At 44.5% G+C, this 12918-nt stretch overlaps 1 protein-coding gene across 1 annotated transcript in view; it reads right to left on the bottom strand.

The window, feature by feature from the left end:
• Window positions 1–12918, bottom strand: part of LOC144817650 (histone-lysine N-methyltransferase NSD2-like) — a 184160-nt gene that overhangs the window by 39645 nt on the left and 131597 nt on the right. The gene's annotated exons all lie outside the window — the stretch shown is intronic.

The raw sequence follows: 12918 nt of genomic DNA on the forward strand, positions 1-12918 counted from the left end.
TTGGAAAAGCACCTATCCCGACTGACCACGCACGCAACCTGGGCGTCATCCTGGACTCCTCACTCTCGATGAACAGACAAGTCAACGCCGTTTCTTCATCTTGCTTCAACATTCTTCGCATGCTCAAGAAAACATTTCGCTGGATCCCCACCGAAACTAGAAAAACAGTCACTCACGCTCTGGTCACGAGCCGACTAGACTACGGAAACACCCTCTACGCCGGTACCACCGCAAAAATCCAGAAAAAACTCCAACGCATCCAGAACGCTTCAGCCAGGCTCATATTAGACATACCGCGTAAAGAACACATCTCTGGCCACCTGAAAAACCTCCACTGGCCCCCCGTCAATAAGAGGATTACTTTCCGGCTCCTAACCCACGCACACAAAGCACTCTACGAAATCGGACCCGAATGCCTCAACACACGACTGTCCTTCTACACCCCCTCCCGCCAGCTACGATCCTCCAACCAAGCCCTTGCCACTGTACCTCGCATCAACAAAACCACCATGGGAGGTAGATCCTTCTCCTACCTGGCAGCTAAAACCTGGAACTCACTTCCCACTCATCTTCGCCTTACTCAGAACCACCTAGCATTCAGAAAGCAACTTAAAACGTGGATATTTGACAAGTAACTCCCCACCCTCTTCGAGCGCCTTGAGACCCTCTGGGTATGTAGCGCGCTATACAAATTTATTGACTTGACTTGACTACAGCTCGACGACGTTTAGTCGACACTGTTTCAGGTCTTTTGTCGCCTTTTCTTGGGCCTCTCTACTTTTCTCCTGCGTCGTCTAGGAGACAATCTCTTAGTCAGTTTCCGGATTTGGAAGAACGGACTAAATTAGATTCTCTTGCTCGTAATTGGATTATGAGTAGTGTACAGTACAGTGTGCGTGATATTTTGGAACGCGCCTACACAGAGATACGTGTTCAATCCTATGTGCAATACTCTGATTAAAGGATGGGGAGATGTGGATCTGGATTCACCTCCTCAGGATTTATTCGAAGTACAGGATCAATTTGATAAAGGACTTATTGTGGGTCCTGCTGTAGAACATGCTATTCAAAAGTTTGTTACTTTTTTGATCCGCCTTTTTCTCTCAAAATTCTCTTGAGCCTGATCCCGCGGTTCGTCGTAAGATGGCACAATATCCGATGCGAGAAGTTCCTCCAATATAGAGAGATGCGGTTGCACAGGCAGGTAATGTTCCTGGTGTCCCTGCTCATTTTCAGCATATATGGGTACATGATCCTTGGAAACGGTCAGAAGTATTGGCACTTAAACAGTCTTTACCGGACCCTCGTAAGAATCCTGCTGGGTATTATAAAGAGTTGTCCCAGACTGTTGACGCTTGTATTATGAATTTGGCAGACATTGATTTGCTTATGGGAAATGTAGTCCCACAGGCAATATGGACCAAGATTCGTAAACAGGATCATGATGCAGTTTAGGCGGTAATTGGGCTGCTATTACAGCTGCAGGACAAATAGGTGGTGCCAAACCGGATGACTTGATTACGGAATTACCTGGAAAAATAATAGATTTGATGAAAACTATGATGCCTGCGGTGCGCGTTAACTGGGATAAGTTAGCTGCGTGTAAGCAAAAGACGGATGAACGTGTCTCCGACTTCTTTACGCGTTTCGAAGAGACTTTCATCGACCATAGTGGTCAAGACATGAGTACTGAAGGTGGACAGCGATTGTTCGTAGATAAATTTGTTTTTAATTTACTTCCAGAATTATCGCATAAATTAAAACAATCAGAGTTCGTGGGCTGTTTCTTCCACTGCCCAGATATTGGCTACCGCTCAATATTATGAGAATAGGGATAAGGAAGATAAGGAGAAAGCGGAGAAAAATATTAAAGAATTAAAAACGAAGGTTCTTCTGCAACAGGCTTATCCCCCTCGTTCTGCTCAGCCCCAATCTCAACAGCCCCCGCAGTTTCAGAGGTTGTTGCAGAAACCGGTACCCTCAGTTCCACGAGTTCCATTGGGTCCTAATCAGTGTGCCTACTGTAAGGAAGATGGTCATTTTAAGAATGCTTGTCCAATTTTATTGCAGCGGTATGGTGGACCATTAGCACCACGGGGTCGTGGTGATTCTCGGTCCATATCCAGAGGTAGGGGACGTGGTGCGTCGACTCAGGAACGACGTCCCTCTCCCCCTCAGGATTCTACAAATTACTTTGATCAGCAGATTTCTCAATCTGCACAATATTACAATGATGACTATTGTCTCGATAATGAGGACGTTGATTTTCATACTAGCTAGGGCAGCCATAGGCAAAGTAAGGGAGTCGTATCAGTTCCAGTAGATCAGGAAGGACCTTATGTTAATGTTATGGCATTAGGTGTTACAGAACCATTTCTCTTGGATACTGGTGCAATGAGAAGTTCCATAATGCATTCTAAACTCCCTGGGGCACCTTTGTCTGGCTTAACAAATGTTTCTGTAGGATTCTCTGGCGCCCCAGTTTCAAATCCGGTTTCTTGTCCTTTGCCCATTTCTATTGGTCCATACGATTTGGAAGCTCCGCTCCTTTTAACAACAGGTTGCGGAGAGAATTTATTGGGTTTGGACTTATTGAAACGTTTACATGCTACGCTGTATTGTTCACCCTCTGGTGTGTTCCTCACTTTGGGTGATAAATTGACTTCTCCGATGTATGTATGTAAAGAACAGCTACCACCTGAACTGCGTTCACTTCCTGCTGCACTTTGGGCTACGGGTCCGAATGATTTTGGCTTATTGCAAATTCCACCATATGCGATTACCGTTAAACCCAATGTTAAGATGCCACGTGTTCCTCAATATAAAATATCTAGTGATGGTGAGAGAGCATTGTTGGCCATTGTTCATGATTTAGTTCAGAAAGGTGTGGTCGAAGAGACTAGAGGGAATGTTTGCTATAGCCCTGTTTTGCCTATTCTTAAACGTACTGATCCCTCTCAGCCACCTGTGTACCGTTTTGTAATTGATCTTCGAGAGGTCAACAAAATTGTTGTCCCTCAGTTTCCTGTTGTGCCAGATATAACTGCTTGGCTTACTATGATTCCTGCTTCAGCGGTCTGGTTTTCGGTTATTGATCTTAAGAACGCTTTCTTTAGCATTCCTATTGCTGAAGAAAGTAGGGATCTCTTTGGCTTCTCTCTCGGAGGCCGAAGCTTCCGGTTTAAGCGTGCACCTCAGGGCTATTGTGAAAGTCCTTCAATATACAGCCAAGCTTTGATGTCTCAGCTTGACACCTTTTCTTTGCCCTCGGGTGCTACTCTTATCCAATACGTGGATGATTTGTTAGTGGCTGCTGATTCGGAAAATATCTGAAAAACTGCAACTGTGTCGCTCTTACAACATTTGTCTGATTTACATCATAAAGTATCATCTTCTAAGTTACAATATTGCCGACAAGAGGTTACCTATTTAGGTCATCTCTTGTCGAAGGAGGGAAGGCGATTGACCCCAGAACGTATTCATGCAATTGCACGGATGCCTGTACCGTCCACACAAAGAGAAGTGCGTGCTTTCCTAGGCATTACCTCTTACTGTAGACAGTGGATTCCGAATTTTTCCCTACTTGCTAAACCACTGTTGGCACTTACACTTAAAGATACGCCCCAGCCTCTTCCTTGGACTGATGAATGTCAGAAGAGTTTTTCTGATTTATGTGCTGCTTTGTGTTCTGCTCCTGTGTTGGGTACTCCGAATTACAGTAAACCTTTCACGCTCTATGTCCATGAAAGGGAAGGTTGCGCATTATCAGTTCTGACGCAACAATTCGGCGACAAACAAAGGCTGTGTGCCTATTTTTCGGCAACATTAGATCCAGTAGCTAAGGCATTACCTAGTTGCCTCAGAGCAACAGCAGCAGCGGCAATTTCTATTCGTCAATCTGCTGGACTAGTGTTAGATCATACTCTTAATGTTATGGTGCCACATGCAGTGCCACTCTTCTTAACAGGACGAAAACCCAGCACTTAACGAGTGCCCGTTTGTCTGGATATGAGTTAACACTTTTAGCCAGCCATATTCACATAAAAAGATGTAATGTTCTGAATCCAGCAACATTGTTGCCTATTTTGGATGCGAAACATGTACAAGATCAGCATGATTGTTTTCTTTGCACTGAAGAAGAAACGAAGGGTCGAATAGACCTGAAGGATACACCACTTGCGGATCCGGATGGGATCCTATGGGTAGATGGGTCTTGTTTCAAGCTTCCTAATGTCGAAACGACAGCTGCTTATGCAGTAACAACTTTGCACACAGTGGTAGAAACTGCACGCATTTCGCAAAATTCAGCGCAAGCTGCAGAGTTGATTGCGTTGACAAGAGCATGTGTGTTGGCGAAAGGGAAAAGAGTGACTGTTTATACTGACAGTCAGTATGCGTTTGGCGTTGCCCATAGTTTTGGTCGTTTGTGGAAGGAAAGAGGATTCTTTACCTCCCACGGCACCAAGATACAGCATGGTCAGTCAGTTGGTAACTGACCTTCTTGAATCACTTGCTTTGCCTACTCAAATAGCGATTGTGAATTGCAGTGCACATAAAAGGATTACTGATGACGTGGGTCAAGGAAATGCAATTGCGGATGAAATAGCGAGGGAGACAGCGAGGAATGTTGAAAGTCGCATGTATGTTGCGGGCCCTGCAAGATGGGTCGCAGAAGGTGGTATGTGTGAAGAGACAGTGGAAAGCGTGAAAGCGATTCATAAGGAGGCCACCGAGAAAGAATTGAGTACGTGGAGAGAAAGTACAGGAATGTTGGATAGTATGGGATGTTGGACGGAATTGTCAGAGCATCAACGATGGTTGTTACCAGATGCGTATGTACTGCCTGTAGTTACTATGGCTCAAGGACCAGCCCATATTAATGCAAGGGGTATATGCAAGCTTTTAGCTCCAGTATGGCAAAATGAAGGTATTCCTAAATGTGCAGAAAATGTGGTGAAACACTATTGTTTGTTTGATGCACAATCCAGGAAAGGGAACACCAACTCCAGCAGGTCACTTTGCACCCCCTACGTACCCATTCGAGGTACAGCAAATAGACTATATCCATATGGAACGCTTTAACAATCTCAAGTATGTCCTGGTGGTGGTTTGTGCCTTTTCCAGATGGATAGAGGCCTACCCCCTAAAGGACAACACTGCCTTGTCCACTGCAAAAATACTTTTGACGGAATTTTTCCCGAGGTTTGGTTTGCCGCGCATTGTCTGGAGTGACAATGGAAGTGAATTTGTAGGTCAAATTATGCAAAAGGTGTGTGTGGGTCTAGGCATTAGACATAAATTCCATGCGGCAAACCATCCTCAGTCAGCGGGTCTGGTAGAGTGCTATAATGGCACTCTCAAACTTAAATTAGCAAAGATTCAGGCCAGCACAGGTCTTTCCTGGCCTGATGCCTTGCCTTTGGCGCTTCTTTCAACTAGAACGACTGTTCATTCTCGTTTGGGGCTTAGCCCATACGAGATTGTTTTCGGACGCCCAGCTAATGTTTGGGGAATCCCCAGACCCAAAAAGTATTCAGACATTCCGTATCCGTTGTTGGTTGACTACTTGCATGATCTCACCACTAAATTGCATGTTATTCGTCAACAGGTCCAAAACGCTTTGCCGGGGGCCTCCTCAGATCCCGGACACTGCATCCAGCCTGGGGACTGGGTGTGTCTGAAGAACTTCCAGAGGAAAAAGAACTTGGAACCTCGTTGGGGGCCGCCGAGACAAGTGTTACTCACAACTCGTACAGCTGTCAAAGTCGTCGGAAAGAAAAACTGGATCCACGGCGTGCATTGCAAACGGGTACCATTGCCTTTACCTTATGACCAGTGGGTCCGAGAAGGTGTCGGTGATAGTGAGTGTGAGAAGGTACCCAGATTCGTACCGTTCAGCAGTGCACGCCTGGATTGGACTAGCTCAGAGAAGGAAGACGATGACGTCTTACAGGAAGCTGTACCTGTACATTTAAGACTCAATACAACAGATCCTGAAAATTTGTTTAAGGACCAAATGATACCCGGAAAGAGACGATACAATCTGAGAAGGAGGTTGCCTAAAGACAATTATTATTATTTTTTTAATTTTGTCTAAAAAAGATAACGTCCTTTTTCCTTTATCCATCAAGTTGCTGGGTCACGGTAGGAGTCTTGAGCTGTGACCTGAATAGTGACTAGGTCAACAGGACTTGCAGTGTCATAGGACGGCTAACAATCACAGCCAAGTGATTAAGTAAGATTATCGTGAGCAACGCCTTTAGAGTAATGGATAGTACAGGAAAAGGGAGTGGTATTAAAATGATGACAAGAGCTCATTATAAGAAAATATTATTCAGTCGTTGTGGCGTAGCATTGTGTGTTTTAGTATGTTTATGTAGTTTATTAGCATGCATAGGATGGCTTATACATGTCCTACAGTTAGTACCTGTTCCCACTTCTGTCCCTCTAACTCCCTCTTCTACTGTTTCTCCGCATAAATTTTACTCACTCCCAGATCACGAGAAAATGAGAAGAATGGAATATCTTAACAATTCGTTCATTCAATTGCTACACCAGCATCAATTGATAGTAAATGTTACTGATTGTTGGGTTTGTGGTCTCATACCACATAATACACAAAGAGGGATGCCGTATCTAGTCCTCCCATTTTCGTATGAAGGTTCTGCTTGTGCCTATCTGGCTATGTTTTCCAATGCATACCAGAACTTACTTCGATATCCTTCTGGTGGATCCTATAATGGTGAAGTGGATTTCAGTCACAGTCCTTTGATAAAGGGTATTGTAACAATGGCAAAGATTGCTGACATTAGCAAGATTCCAAAAGATGAGAAGAAAGCATACGATGGGTGGAATATAACTCGTTATACTCTCAGCCTCACTGACAAGGTTAAGCAGCAGAGTTTTACACCGATTTGGGTTCTACCACAAAGAGGTCATTTGTGCTTACAAATAAACGGCCAGAATACCAAAATTAAGCAAGAGAGGAGTAATTGCTCCCATACTTATGTTTATACTCCTTCTACTCCCGCACCACTGGTGACATCTCAAGGTACATATTTTATATGTCATGACAAAGCTTATACATGGCTTCCCACATACTTCTCGGGAACGTGTTATATAGCTTTTCTCCTCCCCCCTACATATACTGCTCCTGCTGATTATCACAGAAAGAGAGTTGGTAGAGGAGTTGTAGATTCGGAAGATACAGCAGGACAAGAAGGAGGGGATTTTCTGAAAGGGTTTCTTCCCTTTTGGGGTCCAATGGTCAATAGCAGAAATATCAGACAGTTAGTTCGTGTGGTTGATGCCACAATCAATGTAACTTCCGGAGCATTAAAGAATTTGACCGCCGAACTTCAGGCGGATCGACTTATGACTTTACAGAATAGAATGGTTTTAGACATTGTTCTTGCAGATAAAGGAGGAGTCTGTAAACTGATTGGATCTAGTTGTTGCATTTATATTCCTGACAATGCCCCTACAGTATACCAAGCCATCTCTAAGCTACATGTCATCTCTGAGTCTATTCACCAAGATACTGGAGATTGTTGTGATGGGATGGTTTTGGGGACTACTGTCCAATTGGGGATGGAAAGTACTAACTTTCCTTGGAATGATTTCAGCGATCATCTTTTCCTGTTGTCTCTGTCTACAGTGTGGCACAGCCATTTGTGGACTTTGTGCCACAATCTGTGTCTCCAAACCAGTAGCACAGCAGATAGAAAATATTAAGATTATGGTGCAACAACACCTCAATGACCTCATGACCATTGATATCGACTCAGACTAACATGGGTCCCTTTGTGCATGGCCTGAGTATGGCAAAAGGAGGGTCTGAGGTTACGTAGTTTTCGGCTCTGCTTCGCATACAGCCGCCATTTTGTGTTTAGCCGCCATTTTATGTTGCCTCACTCAGGCAGCACGGCTAACGCAGTAAATATGGTCTTTCTGCTTTTTCAGCTGCTCCGTGTCTTTCCTGTTAAAGAACAACCCTTGTCCTTGTGTACGGCACCGATGTCAGGGTCTGGCCGAGTTCGCAAAGCCATGTCTAGACTGATTAATCCATGTCTTACTCCACTGTTTGGGTCCCACCATTCTTCTCAACTTTATCTTGTTTAACTGGCCTTCGCTATTCTCTTGTTACATAGCCCTTCTTTTGAAGCATTCTACACATGTTTTGCCACCTGCAAATTGAATTACGGGCACTAGTGTTGATTAACCTGAGGGGAGGAGAGCACACGGGGTCTGAAAGGAGGGTGTGTTTTAGACATCCGATAGCTTGTTTTCGAACTATTCCTATTTGTCAGTTTTGTGTATATTGGGAGTTGTCATTGTAAACTTGTTCTGTATAATAGACTGTGCGCCACGGATTGAAGTGGCAGTCTCTTGAGAACCTACCTGTGTGGTACTTCTTAGATAACTGTACTTAGCTGCAGCTGGCCCATAAGGTCACGTTCTCCAATAGGCGGCCCAACGTGTGGGCGACTTCAGCGGTAGTAGTTTTTGCCCGAGAGTCATGAGGAGCTTCGCAAGAAAATTCTGGAGGACTTCGCGAACCACGTGAGCGACCCCTGCATGTCGAAGTGGACCGAAGGTCTTTTGAAGCGTGGCTACTCCTTCCCGACGGCTGCTGACGACTGCTGCCCGACTGTCGCCCTGCCTTGGCCCTTTGGTGATGATTGGTATCGCGAGACGTTAGACGGACATCTGTTGGCGTGAGAAAAACATTGAGTTAAGTATTTGTGGCTAGCGCCCACTCTTTGTTTTTGTTATTCGATTAGCGCGCTAACCGAAGCCAAGGGGTAAGTACGCTTGTGCTGTGACTCTTGTCCAAAAATCCCTTGACGTTTGTAAGGAAGTCCAGTTCGTTACAAAATGCCTGGATTTAGTAAGTTTAAGAAATGTTGCTGTTTTGGTTATTCTAGGGATTCCCGGCTAGAGGATTCTTGTCCGATTCCCCCAGTTGGAACTCCTACTTCCGAGCTTTACTCGAAACATGGTCTGGGTCCTATTGTTTTTAATGAAACATGGATCCAATATACTAAAAAGGATGGTGTTTTACAGTGGCCACAAAATGGTTCTTTTGAGCCCGATATATTAGATAATTTGGAAACAATTCTATTCAAGAGAAAAGCCCGGCCAGCAATGTTTGACTCTTTTCGCCTCTTGCGTAAGGAAGCCAAACAGAAAGAAATTAAGCAAATGAAGAAAGATAAGAAAGAGCAGAGTATGTCGATTTCACAGGCTGCCCAATAGTTTAAAAATGACAAAGCTGATCAGGTGATTGAGGTGTCGGAAAGACAACATCATATGGCAATCGATAGATGTTATCCTGTGTTACCTACTGTATCAAAGAGTAAAACACCCGATGATGATTCTTTTATGTCCCATTTGTTGACATTACCTCCACCTTATGTGTTAGGTGCTAATGCACCGCCATTACAACCTGCTGTTAATCCAGCGGTTTTGGTTCCTGCACAATTGCCTATTCCTGTGATTCCAGTTCCGCCCCCTTTGCCAGCGACTTCTGTACCCCAATCTTCTGTGCCTCAGCTTCCTCCATCTGTCGTTTCTTTTGTTACGGATTCTTCTTCTGTTTTACAGAATAAGTTGTCTCCTGTTTTAGTGTCAGATTCCCCTACAGCTCGACGAAGTTTAGTCGACACTGTTTCAGGTCTTTTGTCGCCTTTTCTTGGGCCTCTCTACTTTTCTCCTGCGTCGTCTAGGAGACAATCTCTTAGTCAGTTTCCGGATTTGGAAGAACGGACTAAATTAGATTCTCTTGCTCGTAATTGGATTATGAGTAGTGTACAGTACAGTGTACATGATATTTTGGAACGCGCCTAACAGAGATACGTGTTCAATGCTATGTGCAATACTCTGATTAAAGGATGGGGAGATGTGGATCTGGATTCACCTCCTCAGGATTTATTCGAAGTACAGGATCAATTTGATAAAGGACTTATTGTGGGTCCTGCTGTAGAACATGCTATTCAAAAGCTTGTTACTTTTCGATCCGCCTTTTTCTCTCAAAATTCTCTTGAGCCTGATCCCACGGTTCGTCGTACGATGGCACAATATCCGATGCGAGAAGTTCCTCCAATATAGAGAGATGCGGTTGCACAGGCAGGTAATGTTCCTGGTGTCCCTGCTCATTTTCAGCGTATATGGGTACATGATCCTTGGAAACGGTCAGAAGTATTGGCACTTAAACAGTCTTTACCGGACCCTCGTAAGAATCCTGCTGGGTATTATAAAGAGTTGTCCCAGACTGTGGACGCTTGTATTATGAATTTGGCAGACATTGATTTGCTTATGGGAAATGTAGTCCCACAGGCAATATGGACCAAGATTCGTAAACAGGATCATGATGCAGTTTAGGCGGTAATTGGGCTGCTATTACAGCTGCAGGACAAATAGGTGGTGCCAAACCGGATGACTTGATTACGGAATTACCTGGAAAAATAATAGATTTGATGAAAATTATGATGCCTGCAGTGCGCGTTAACTGGGATAAGTTAGCGGCGTGTAAGCAAAAGACGGATGAAAGTGTCTCCGACTTCTTTACGCGTTTCGAAGAGACTTTCATCGACCATAGTGGTCAAGACATGAGTACTGAAGGTGGACAGCGATTGTTCGTAGATAAATTTGTTTTTAATTTACTTCCAGAATTATCGCATAAATTAAAACAATCAGAGAGTTCGTGGGCTGTTTCTTCCACTGCCCAGGTATTGGCTACCGCTCAATATTATGAGAATAGGGATAAGGAAGATAAGGAGAAAGCGGAGAAAAAGATTAAAGAATTCAAAACGAAGGTTCTTCTGCAACAGGCTTATCCCCCTCGTTCTGCTCAGCCCCAATCTCAACAGCCCCCCGCAGTTTCAGAGGTTGTTGCAGAAACCGGTACCCTCAGTTCCACGAGTTCCATTGAGACCTAATCAGTGTGCCTACTGTAAGGAAGATGGTCATTTTAAGAATGCTTGTCCAATTTTATTGCAGCGGTATGGTGGACCATTAGCACCACGGGGTCGTGGTGATTCTCGGTCCATATCCAGAGGTACTGATGACGTGGGTCAAGGAAATGCAATTGCGGATGAAATAGCGAGGGAGACAGCGAGGAATGTTGAAAGTCGCATGTATGTTGCGGGCCCTGCAAGATGGGTCGCAGAAGGTGGTATGTGTGAAGACACAGTGGAAAGCGTGAAAGCGATTCAGAAGGAGGCCACCGAGAAAGAATTGAGTACGTGGAGAGAAAGTACAGGAATGTTGGATAGTATGGGATGTTGGACGGAATTGTCAGAGCATCAACGATGGTTGTTACCAGATGCGTATGTACTGCCTGTAGTTACTATGGCTCAAGGACCAGCCCATATTAATGCAAGGGGTATATGCAAGCTTTTAGCTCCAGTATGGCAAAATGAAGGTATTCCTAAATGTGCAGAAAATGTGGTGAAACACTATTGTTTGTTTGATGCACAATCCAGGAAAGGGAACACCAACTCCAGCAGGTCACTTTGCACCCCCTACGTACCCATTCGAGGTACAGCAAATAGACTATATCCATATGGAACGCTTTAACAATCTCAAGTATGTCCTGGTGGTGGTTTGTGCCTTTTCCAGATGGATAGAGGCCTACCCCCTAAAGGACAACACTGCCTTGTCCACTGCAAAAATACTTTTGACGGAATTTTTCCCGAGGTTTGGTTTGCCGCGCATTGTCTGGAGTGACAATGGAAGTGAATTTGTAGGTCAAATTATGCAAAAGGTGTGTGTGGGTCTAGGCATTAGACATAAATTCCATGCGGCAAACCATCCTCAGTCAGCGGGTCTGGTAGAGTGCTATAATGGCACTCTCAAACTTAAATTAGCAAAGATTCAGGCCAGCACAGGTCTTTCCTGGCCTGATGCCTTGCCTTTGGCGCTTCTTTCAACTAGAACGACTGTTCATTCTCGTTTGGGGCTTAGCCCATACGAGATTGTTTTCGGACGCCCAGCTAATGTTTGGGGAATCCCCAGACCCAAAAAGTATTCAGACATTCCGTATCCGTTGTTGGTTGACTACTTGCATGATCTCACCACTAAATTGCATGTTATTCGTCAACAGGTCCAAAACGCTTTGCCGGGGGCCTCCTCAGATCCCGGACACTGCATCCAGCCTGGGGACTGGGTGTGTCTGAAGAACTTCCAGAGGAAAAAGAACTTGGAACCTCGTTGGGGGCCGCCGAGACAAGTGTTACTCACAACTCGTACAGCTGTCAAAGTCGTCGGAAAGAAAAACTGGATCCACGGCGTGCATTGCAAACGGGTACCATTGCCTTTACCTTATGACCAGTGGGTCCGAGAAGGTGTCGGTGATAGTGAGTGTGAGAAGGTACCCAGATTCGTACCGTTCAGCAGTGCACGCCTGGATTGGACTAGCTCAGAGAAGGAAGACGATGACGTCTTACAGGAAGCTGTACCTGTACATTTAAGACTCAATACAACAGATCCTGAAAATTTGTTTAAGGACCAAATGATACCCGGAAAGAGACGATACAATCTGAGAAGGAGGTTGCCTAAAGACAATTATTATTATTTTTTTAATTTTGTCTAAAAAAGATAACGTCCTTTTTCCTTTATCCATCAAGTTGCTGGGTCACGGTAGGAGTCTTGAGCTGTGACCTGAATAGTGACTAGGTCAACAGGACTTGCAGTGTCATAGGACGGCTAACAATCACAGCCAAGTGATTAAGTAAGATTATCGTGAGCAACGCCTTTAGAGTAATGGATAGTACAGGAAAAGGGAGTGGTATTAAAATGATGACAAGAGCTCATTATAAGAAAATATTATTCAGTCGTTGTGGCGTAGCATTGTGTGTTTTAGTATGTTTATGTAGTTTATTAGCATGCATAGGATGGCTTATACATGTCCTACAG

Source organism: Lissotriton helveticus, chromosome 2_1 (genome assembly GCF_964261635.1).
Source record: "Lissotriton helveticus chromosome 2_1, aLisHel1.1, whole genome shotgun sequence".
Taxonomy (NCBI): domain Eukaryota; kingdom Metazoa; phylum Chordata; class Amphibia; order Caudata; family Salamandridae; genus Lissotriton; species Lissotriton helveticus.